Here is an 11,666-nt window from a genome sequence, read left to right on the forward strand (position 1 = left end):
AGAGCTGTTGGTTACCACCAAGACGAGGGTACTACTACGGCACCCTTAAGATCTTTGTCCCATGCTGGTTGTTGATGGGGTTCATAGGTATGTCACAGCTGGGTAGGATTGTGATCCAAGGTTTTAAGTCAAATGAGACAGAAAAAAAAAAGTGAGACTATTATGCTTTTACCCAGATTTTAGTCACTTTGTAGGCCGGGGGCGGGGGGAGTTAGTGGTCTCCAGGAGATGTTTTATTGAGAAAGCAGGTGTGTGGCACATCCCTGAAAACCCTTCTTTTAGAGCAAATGTGGAAAGGTCACAAATTTGGACTCTCTGAGGAGATCTCTCACACAGTTACCCCATAAAGATAATAGAAAAGGAGAAGGCAGCGCTTCACGCTTAGGTCAAAATGGCGGGCAGACCTGCTGTTGCAGCATCAAGCAAGTGGCTGGATGGTTTTCGAAAGTGGTATTATAATACTGCAGGATTCAATAAACTGGGATTAACGTGGGATGATACAATACATGAAACTGAAGACGTAAAGGAAGCCGTGAGAAGGCTTCCCGAGGACCTTTACAACGACAGAATGTTTCGAATTAAGAGAGCCCTGGACCTGAGTATGAGGCATCAGATTTTGCCTAAGGATCAGCGGACAAAATATGAGGAGGACAAATTCTATCTTGAACCCTATCTGAAAGAGGTTATTCGGGAAAGGAAGGAGAGGGAAGAACGGGCGAAGAAGTGATGTTGTAGTTAAGATCTGTGGGCATGCCTGGTCTCGTGATATTTTCATGAAGTTATTTCAACCGAAATCACAATTTAAGAATTATTTGCTCTCTATATGTCTCACATTAAATAAAGAAATGTCTATTGTAAAAAAAAAAGATAATAGAAAAGAAAGAAGGAAAGAAAGAAAGAAAGAAAGAAAGAAAGAAAGAAAGGAAGGAAGGAAGGAAGGAAGGAAGAAAGAAAAAGGGAAGGGAGAGGGGGAAAGAGAGGACAGAAAAGGGAGAGAACCATTTAAGGGTTGTGTGGGAGTGAGCTCTTAGGTGATGCGAGTGCTCTTCCCTCATGGGCTCCCACTCAGTGGGGACCTCACAGGGTATTTTGGACCTCCAGCTCCCAAGCTGGGAGAAAACTAAATCTCTTTGCCTTCTTAGTCAGCCCGCCTGAAGTCATTTTCTATAATACTAACACTTGACAGGCTGATTCAGGCGTTCTTCCCTTGCAGGAAAGGAAGGAGAACATGATTTGAGAACCAAATGGATGGTGGTTTCTCAGAGCTGAGAAATGGAATCCTAGGAAGAAAGAAACGCTCATTGAACCGAGACCCTCCAAACGCCAAGGAAACCGTGGCACCAGGCCCTTCTGGACCTGAAGCAGGAGCCTGAGAGAGGCGGTGATGAGGGGAGTTTCTGGACAGCGGCATCTTTAGGGTTGCAGCCTCCTACCCACCCCACCTCCACGGGAAATGGAAGACAGACAGAAGGGAAAGCTGGGGTCAGAGCTCCACAAAGGTGAAACTGACAGAACCCTTGACTTGTTTCCACACACTGAGCAAACAAAAGGATGCTGTCCAACATACAGAAAACTAAGGGCACCCAACAGTAAGCAAACAGTGTGATGGCCAGGATGTGACGGTAAGTTATGCAAGGAGACTGCCACACAGACACACCACAGGGGTGCCTGGAGAAGGATGCTACATTGTCTCAGTAACACCAGCACTGAACACTGAGGCAAGCAGAATTGCATTTCTACCTACCATGTATCTATTTTGTATCTATTACAGACAGACCTGGTGCCCAGGAGATTCGTGGTAATATCACCTCACAGTAAACCAGAGAGAAAGAGAGGGGCCAGTGATCTGACTCAGTGGTTAAGAGAGGGCTGTTCCTAGATAGGACCAAGGTTCGGTTCCCAGCACCCACATCAAATGCTTCACAACCACTTGTTTCAGGGGCTCCCATGCTGTCTTCTAGTCCTTTCAGGGAAGAGAAAGAGAGAGGGGGCGTAGGGGGAGAGGGAGAGGGATGGCGTTTTATAGCCTAGAGACACAGTGGCTATGAGTGTCACTTTGTATTATTGCAGAGGGCCCAATTTTAGTTCTCTGCACCATTGTTCGGTGGCTCACAAGGACGTGCAACTGGAACTCTGGCTCCAGGGGACCCAGTGCTATGTTCTCAGGCGCCTGCACTCAACTGCACACACCCACACACAGAGATACATAAGTCAACATAAGTCCTTGAAAAATAAAGCAACAAATCACTACATAAACACAGCAATCAGGTGCTCCTGTTAGGGACATGGGACAGTGAAAGAGAAAGCTATATCCCTGTCCTCCATAGTGACACGTCAATAGGTAAACTCTGGAAAGAACAGGAAGTATATTATTTCTGTAATTACTACAGTGTTCAGTAGACTTAAAAGATCCACTTAAAAGTGTTTGTCCTCTGTGGAAAGGAGAGTGGGGAAGTGAAAGGGCAAAACATCTTCCTGTTTTTCACCAGATGCCTCATTAAACTGTTTGTTATAAAACTGTTTATTCAAAAACAAATTTGAGACACGTTTATGTAGCCCAGGCTAGCCTGGAACTTCCTACATAGCTGAGGCTGGTCTTGAACCCCTGACCCTCCTACCTCTGCCTTTCAAGTGCTGAGATCGCAGGCATGCACTGCTACATGTATTTTGTTCTATGCTGGGCATCGAACCCAGGCCTCCACATATGCTAAGTAGACCCTCTGTCAGCTAAACGACATCCTCAGCCTCGTGTGTTAGACTTTATGCATGTGTATCTTTGACTACGTGAGAGTGGAAGGAAGCTGAGTGTGGTAGCACACTTCTGTAACCCCAACGCTAGGGAGACTGAGGCCAGAGAACCATGACCTCAAGGCCAGCCTGAGCTCCACAAGACCCCATCTTAAGGCCAAAAATAACGGATGGTGGAAGACAGAGAATTCAGTGTGAACTCTGTTTAGGTTAGAAATAAAAAATTGCCCTGAACAGGCCCCCAGATGGCTTAGTGACCTTGACGCACAAGCCTGGCGACCTGAGTTGAATCTTGGACCCCGAGAGAGTTGCCAGGAGAGAATAAGCTTCACAGAGTTGTCCTCTGACCTCCACACATGTGTCATGGCAACACATACATGTATGCAAACATGCACGCGCACACACACACACACACACACACACACACACTGGCCTTTAGCTCACAGAGATCCACCTGCCTCCATCCTTCAAGTGTTGAGGTTAAGGAGTACATTACATTACCCGGCTAAATAAAAATAAATAAATTTAGTTTAAAAAAAAATTAAGGTCAGTCTGGTCGACATAGTGGGTTCTAGGACAGTCAAGCTACCTAGTGAGACTCTGCCTCAAAAAAAAAAAAAAAAAAAAAACCACAAAAAGTTAAGACAGGCCAAATGGCTCAGCAGGTAGAGGAAAGGTTCTTGCTACCAAGTTTGAAGACCTGGGTCTGATTACCTAGAACTACAATGTGAAAAGAGAGAACGGAATCCCACAAGTTGACTTTCAACCGCCACACTCAGGCTGTGGCACACACCCATACATACACCGCCACCACCATGTAACCTAACTGCATGATAAACTATGTCTTTATTTTACTTTTAAATAAGTTTTAATTAAAGCAGAATTATGTAACTTTCTCCTTTGCGTTCTCCTCATCAGTCCTTCCCAGGTACCCTACCTCCAGCTGTCCCATGATGCTCATCCCATGATGCTCATCCCATGATGCTCATCCCATGATGCTCATCCCATGATGCTCATCCCATGATGCTCATCCCATGATGCTCAACGACCCCTCCCATGTCTCCCTCCTCTCAAATCCATAGCTTCTTTTTAAATTATTATTGTTATGTATATCTGCATATGTATGCACACATCTGCAAATACAACCTGCTGAGTCCATGTCTGCTGCTTGTGTGTTTACGGTTTCTGAACTGACCACTCAGACTGGACAGCTAATAATGGGGTTCATCCCTCAGACAGGCTGATTCTCCTCCCAGCAGTCATTAGTAGATGCTAGTTCTTTGTCTAGAGTTGGGACCCCATAGCAAACAATTTTCCCCTTCCATGTTAGCCGATCTCCTGATATTGACATTGTCCCAGCTTTGTTCCTTCAGCCATCCCAGGAGAGGGTTTTCACAGCGTTCCCAGTGTTCTGGTTCTTACCATCATTCTGCCTCTCTTCTGTGATACATATATACATGCATACATACATACATACATACATACATACACACATAAATACATACATACCTATATACATACATACATGTATATGTGTGTGTATGTATGCATATTTATATATATTTATGTAGGCATAAATTTTTCCAACTTACTTTTAATAACGGTTCATCCTCTCCTCTAGCCCACCACCCTGCAGAGGTCATGGAAGAGAAAAGTTGTTAGGATGTGGGGGAAGTGGACCTGTTCAGCAATAGTTCTATGGAGGCGAACTCAACCTTCTTTGTCAGCAGTTCAGTCCCATAGCAAACGCCAAATACAACTTAGGAGCTACAGTCCAGTCCTTTCAACAAGCAGACTCCAGGCAGCTGTAGTTCAATCCTGAAGAAAACCACCAGGCTCACCAACTGGCCTAAGGCGAGGTCCCCGAAGCAGCAAGCTGCCACTGAACCCTCGAAAGCAGTTCTTGGGCGAGTTTCTCTCAATGGTGACTGTAGTGGCTATTCCTGGTTGTCAACTTGCCTATATCTGGAATGAACTATAATCCAGAATTGGAAGGCTCACCTGTGATCCAGATCGTGAGGCTGGGAGATACAAGTTTCTGACCTGGATTTTGCCATGGAGATCTTGAGGCATAGTGCCTATGAATCCCAGATCAAGGCAAGGAGATGTCTGAGTTCAAGGTCATCTGGGACAAAGCAAGTCTCAGATCCAGGCATGTTGGTACACACCTTTAATCCGGGCCACACCTTCTGGAGACCTATATAAGGATGTTGGAAAAGAGAAGACTGACTCATTCTCGGCCTGTGTGCCTTGTGGGACTGAGCAACTGCTCAGTCATTGGACTTCCACTCACAGCTGCTGCTGACCATGTTGGAGAATTGGTCTACAGACTGTAAGTCATCAATAAATTCCCTTACTATATAGAGACTGTTAGTATTCTGTCTAAACTCCACCTCCACAGTTATCTGGCAACACCCAGGCATGCTCCTCCCCACAGTTACCTGGCAACAGCCAGGTAGGCCTGCCCACTATAAAACTGCTTGCCCCTCCTCTCTCTCTTCCTCTCTTCCTCTCTTGCCTCTAGCTTCTCTCTGTCCCCTTGCCCTTCCTCGGTTCCCTTCCCCCTCTCTCCACGTGGCCTCCACTTCTCTCTCTCTCTTTCCCCTCTGCCATTCCTCCCGTTTCTCTCCCCACCTTTGCCCTCCGCCCTGAATAAACCCCCTCCCCTTTGGAACCCTTTGGTCTGCTGTTACCTGTTCTAAGCTGGGCGCCGAAGTCTAACAGAGGCTACCCATAAGTTCCGTGACTCTAGAGAACCCTGACTAACTCAGCAGTGTTATCACAAATTGCGCTCAATAACGCTATATAAGGCAAAGCAATACATGTGTATCTTTACTGAAGAACAGCAAGGTGGATCAAACCAAACCAATGCTCAGCACTCGCCTCCCACTGTCTGTGGGGCCACATCTATACTCCTTTATCAAGCGTCCTTTCATGTGTTTTGTTTGTTTGTTTGTTTTTCGAGACAGGGTTTCTCTGTGTAGCCCTGGCTGTCCTGGAACTCACTCTGTAGACCAGGCTGGCCTCGAACTCAGAAATCCGCCTGCCTCTGCCTCCCACGTGCTGGGATTAAAGGCGTGCGCCATCACCGCCCGGCATTTTTTTTTTTAAGATTTATTTATTTATTATATATGAATACACTGTAGCTGTCTTCAGACACACCAGAAGAGGGCATCGGATCCCATTACAGATGGTTGTGAGCCACCATGTGGTTACTGGGAATTGAACTCAGGACCTCTGGAAGAGCAGTCAGTGCTCTTAACCACTGAGCCATCTCTCCAGCCCTCATGTGTTTTCAATATCTAAACATCCTAACACCTGTGTCTGCTTCAGGAAAACAGTCTTTCACGTGTTTGCTTTAGCAAGACATCCTTTCACGTGTGTGCCCCAGCAAAACATCATTTGATGTAACTAACTTTCCAAAGAAACCGGAAGTTTCCACCTCATATGTGTATGTGTAGATATGTATGTGTACATATATGTGTATATACAGCTACATAACAAGTTTGAGGACAGCCCGGGCTACAGGAGACTATCTCAAAAGACAAAATAAGCAGGGCAGTGGTGGCGCATGCCTTTAATCCCAGCACTTGGGAGGCAGAGGCAGGCGGATTTCTGAGTTTGAGGCCAGCCTGGTCTACAGAGTGAGTTCCAGGACAGCCAAGGCTATACAGAGAAACCCTGTCTCGAAAAACCAAAAAGAAAAAAAAAAAAGACAAAATAATAAACCAATCAGAAAAAAAATAATCTCACACAGAATAGCCAGATCATGCTGTAATTATGAGGGAAGATGGATGGAGTGGTTATAAATTCTATTCCCACTTTTTAAATATTTAGTTTAGCTTAGCTTAGTTTAATCTAGTTTACTCTGTGTGTGTGTGTGTGTGTGTGTGTGTGTGCACATGTGCAGGTTCCTTCAAACAAGCCTGTGGAGGCGGAGATCCTGAGGGTACTTACTCAGGAACACTGAGTTTTTTAGATGGTACACAGGTGTGGTGGTTTGAACATGCTTGGATAAGGGAGTGGCACTACTTGGAGGTGTGGCTTTGATAAAGTGTGGCCTTGTTGGAGGAAGTGTGTCACTGGGTGTGGGTGTGGGCTTTAAGCCCCTTGTCCTAGCTGCCTGGAAGTCAGTCTTCTGTTTGTCTTTGGAACAAGATGTAGGCCAGGCGGTGGTGGCACACGCCTTTAATCCCAGCACTTGGGAGGCAGAGACAGGCGGATTTCTGAGTTCGAGGTCAGCCTGGTCTACAGAGTGAGTTCCAGGACAGCCAGGGCTACACAGAGAAACCCTGTCTCGAAAAAACCAAAAAAAAAAAAAAAAAAAACCCAAAAGAAACAAACAAAAAAACCCCACCCCATTTTGGTATGTACATATAGCCTACTTGTATGTATCTGGGTATGTATATGTATATGATATACATATACATGCATATGAATGCCCTTGAAGGTCAAAGGAGGGAGTTGGATCTCTGGGAGCTGGAATTAAAGGGGGTGGTAGACTGCCTGATGGGTGCTGGGAATTGAACTTGGGTTCCCTGAAAGAGCACATTCTCTTAACCATTCTGCAGATCTGGCCTGGGACTTTTTTTTTTTTTAGATTTATTTATTTTATGTGCACGAGTGTTTTGTCCACATACATACATTCATACATGTGTATATGCACCACGTGTCTGCCTACAGACACTTGTGACCCAACACATGGGTCCTGGGACCTGAAACTCCCATCCGTTGCTAGAACTGCCAAGTGCTCTAAACTGCTGAGTCATCTCTTCACCCTGGAAGATTTAATTGTCCTGTTTTTAAACATTGTGTGTAGGAGCCAGGCATGGTAGCGTCTCCATCTATGACACCGCACCCGGCGTCCCAACACCTTTTTTTTTTTTTTTTTACAAACAGTTGATATTTTCATGTTCTACACTGTCTTTTGTTTTATTTGAGGCAGGGTCTCTCTATGTAGTCCTGGCTGTCCTGGAGCTTCCTATGTAAACCAGGCTGAACTTGAACTCATGAGGTCCTCTTGCCTGTGCTCTGCAAGAGCTGGGACTAAAGGCATATGCCACCACTCCCAGCTACTGTATCTATTTTTTTTAATCTATGTATGTATCCACAAATGACATCATTGTCACAAATATATCACTGCTTCTTGGGGTAATTTTTAAAGAAATGTATTAATTTTTATTTTATGCGTATGTGTGTTTTGCCTGTGTGTATGTCTATGTATCAGGTATAAACATTACCCACAGAGGTCAGAAGATGGTGTCAGATACACCTGAACTAGAATTGCAGGTGGTTTGTAAAACATCATTTGGGTGCTGGGAATTGAACTTGGGTCCTCTGGAAGAACAGCTGGTAATCTTAACCTCTGAACCACTTCTCTGACCCTTCTCTGCTGTGACTTTTAGTATCCTTTAACTGCCTAAGGCCAACTGGCATTGACTTGGAGTGGATGAGGGCAGCCCTGGAGGGATCCCACCCACACTCTGATAAAGGGTTTTGTTACAGAATGGCAAACTTGAGCATTGTACATACAGGTTTATGAAAAGCACCCCAAAAGACTGTGAGAGAGCAGTTAAGGGTTTTACGTGAAGGCATCCTGTAGAAACGGGAGAAGCTGTTTTTAGGAATCCTAAGGTTGCTGGGTAAAAATTCCAGTACTGGGGTAAACTACCTCCCTATGAGTTGTTGACCAAGGAGGGCATCTTAGTCCCTGTTCTATTGCTGTGAAGAAACAGCATGATCAAGGCAATTATTCCGAGAGAAAGCATTTAATTGGAAGCTTGCTTACTGTTTCAAAGATTTAATCCATTACCATCATGACAGGAAGCATGGTGGCCAGCAGGAAAGTGCTGGAGTATTAAAACAGGAGCTATATTCTGAAACTTCAAAGCCTACTCAGAGTTACACACTTCCTCCAACAAGGCCACGCCTCCCAATCCTTCTAATCTTTTCAAATAGCGCCACTGACTAAGCATTCAAATAGATGAGCCCATGAGGATCAATTTTATTCAAACCACCAGGGAGGCCCCAGAAGTCCAACAAACCATTAAGCCCATTGACACAGATGTCACTTACATGCCTGAAGTAGATGGTAAATTTCTATTGCTGAAGACACCACACACTGTGGATAGAGGACAGTAAGAAATCAGTCTGGGACTGAACTGGAAGCTCTCTCCATGCTTAGATGATTTTCTTCCTTCCTTTCTTCCTTCCATCAGTCCTTCTTCCTTTCTTTCTTTCTTCCTTTCTTTGTTTTTGTTTTTGTTTTTCAAGCCATGGTTCCTCTGTGTAATAATCTTGGCTGTTCTGGAACTCACTTTGCAGACCAGGCAGGCCTCAAACTCACAGAGATCTGCCTACCTCTGCCTCCTGAGTGCTGGAATTAAAGCCATGTGCCACCCACCATGCCCAGCTGCTGGCTGGTTTTCACGGTGTTAGGATATACCATCCAGACTGCTTGCTGGGAGAGAATTTCCCCCGCAATCCTTATCTGTCTTATGTTACTGTACAAACACGTGAGGCAAGCTGCCCTCAAAGGTACAAAATTGGCACAAGTGTTATGGGCAGAAACAGCTGCTTTCCAGGGGATCTAAGAGTTATTCCACAGGAAGGAAATCCCACCTGATACTATAAGCTGGAGCAAAAGCCTGTGGCTGAGAGGGTCCTAGCTTCCAGTGTGTAATCTTCCAGTGTGTGATTCACCACTATTGTTTTGTTTAAATAGATGCAATAAGTCTGTCAAATTACTTCTATACCTTTCTGTCTTTCCTCACAGATTACTGTTGCTGTCAGTTGTGAGGAGCCAAGCTAACCCAAGACTTTCTCAGAGGCCCTGATAAAAGGACAAAGGCAAATTTAGTTCTGTGTCCTTGTTTAGGAGTGGCCTTGGCAAGGCCAGTCTTGTGCTGGAGCTAGGACCTTGAAAGACTCAAGGTTGTTACTTCTGGGGACACCACTCTTCCCCCTGGGCTGTGTTGTGTCTGAGATATCCTATGCTGTCTTTGCCAACATTGTCTGATTTAGCTCTCTGATGACCTTGGCCATTTTTCTTCCTAGCAAAAACTATATAGGATTCTGTACTCCTTAATAAATGTTCTTGGCATAAGTCATCAGTTTATGTAAGACCTCCTGGCCCCAGATATTGCTTTTGTCTTATTTCTTGTTTCCTTTATTTCTCATCCCTGGTCCTCTTACTTGACACCTCACTATTCAGAACCATTATTCCTGAGGACTTTGGTCAGTCAGCCCTGATTTGTCATGGAAGAAATTTTTATTTTTGCTACGGGAGGTGTACTGCAGAGATTCATAACCAGTCAACATCCTGAGAACGGCTATCGTTGTAACATAATAGCCCAAGTCTTAGCCATAGATGAAGGAAAATAATCAGTCAACTACATGACTCCATCCATGACTGGAGAAAACTGTGGAAGAGTTGACAAAAAGAATGTGAGAGCCAGAGAAAAGGATGGATGTTACACAGCCATTTTCTTTGAACTGAAACAGTCCATTCTGGAGGGAAGCTCCTTAAGATTTATGAAGTACAAAACTGATAACAACTTCCAAGTCTCAGGGTGTTCCTCAAACTTCCAGGATTCACAAGGACCCTCCTGAAGGTAATATAAGCAGTAACAATTACTCAGACGAAAAGACTTTATGAGACCTTTATCTATGATGGAGTGTGCTTTTTGGTGATGGAGTTGCCCTTAAGTAATCTGTGATCCAATAAGTAGCCCCTCACCCGTATTCCTTCTGTAAGTTACCCCAGTACACTCATCCATTTACTGTTGGATTTTTGTGGAATTGTTTCTTTGGTGGGTTGTCAGTGCACTTTCTGGAACAGATAGAAATTTACTCACTATTCCACAGGTGTCTTAGTTAGAGTTTTACTGCTGTGAACAGACACCATAACCAAGGCAACTCTTGTAAGAACAACATTTAATTGGGGGCTGGCTTACAGGTTCAGAGGTTCAGTTCATTATCATCAAGGTGGGAGCATGGCAGCATCCAGGCAGGCATGGTGCAGGCAGAGCTGAGAGTTCTACATCTTCATTTGAAGGCTGCTAGAATGCTGGCTTCCAGGCAATTAGGATAAGGGTCTTAAATCCCACACTCACAGTGACACACCTACTCCAACAAGACCACACCTACTCCAACAGGGCCACACCTTCTAATAGTGCCACTTCCTGGCCCAAGCATGTACAAATCATCACATCAGGAAAAATTACATAATACAAGAGTCTTTTTATTTCCAGAGTCTGGTTTGACCCTGCAGTCCTGGTGTGATGGTCATGGTATTCCAAGGAATCTCCAGTTCAAGTTTCAAGATGACCTGGGACAAAATCAGAAAACGCACTATTTCCAGGGTATCCACACCCTCACATGGCTTGAAGTTTCAATGTCAGGAAACTCTAGGTGTCAAGGGTGTGACTCGAGAACTCCAGCAGATTTCCAGACTCCTGGATGCTGGTACATGGAGTTCTGAGGATTAACCAGAGACCCCAAGGTTGCCTTGGAACCTTGAATTCCCAGAGAGATTTGAGGACACCATCATGAAGTCAGAGGGAAGATCAGTGAGTACATTAAAATTCAGTTAGAATCAGGGAATCCAAGATTTCAATGATCAGATCCCGGGGACCCCATGTCTGGATATGAAAATGGGGATCTAATGATTCCAGAAACAGTGTGCTCTTTCTCCTGGGATCTGGAATACTACCTGCCAAGCTGGTCAGGGGTGATCACTTAAGTCTCATTCCATTGCTGAGACAGATAGCTTCGGACAGAGGTCTACAAGATTTGGGTGGGGCGGGCATGAGAAACAGGGAGACAAAGAGAGACAAATGGGTCGGCCCTAGCTAAGAACTCCAAGGACAGGATAGCATAAAGAAGAGAGATTCAGGGACAAAGAAGAGATGCATGGG

General features: G+C 44.9%; 1 pseudogene; it reads left to right on the forward strand.

Annotated features, from left to right (window-relative positions):
- Window positions 1-368: 368 nt before the first annotated feature.
- Window positions 369-727, forward strand: LOC114637872 (annotated as a pseudogene).
- The last annotated feature ends 10,939 nt before the right edge of the window (window positions 728-11,666 follow it).

Source organism: Grammomys surdaster, unplaced genomic scaffold (assembly GCF_004785775.1).
Source record: "Grammomys surdaster isolate TR1022 unplaced genomic scaffold, NIH_TR_1.0 125430, whole genome shotgun sequence".
Classification (NCBI taxonomy): domain Eukaryota; kingdom Metazoa; phylum Chordata; class Mammalia; order Rodentia; family Muridae; genus Grammomys; species Grammomys surdaster.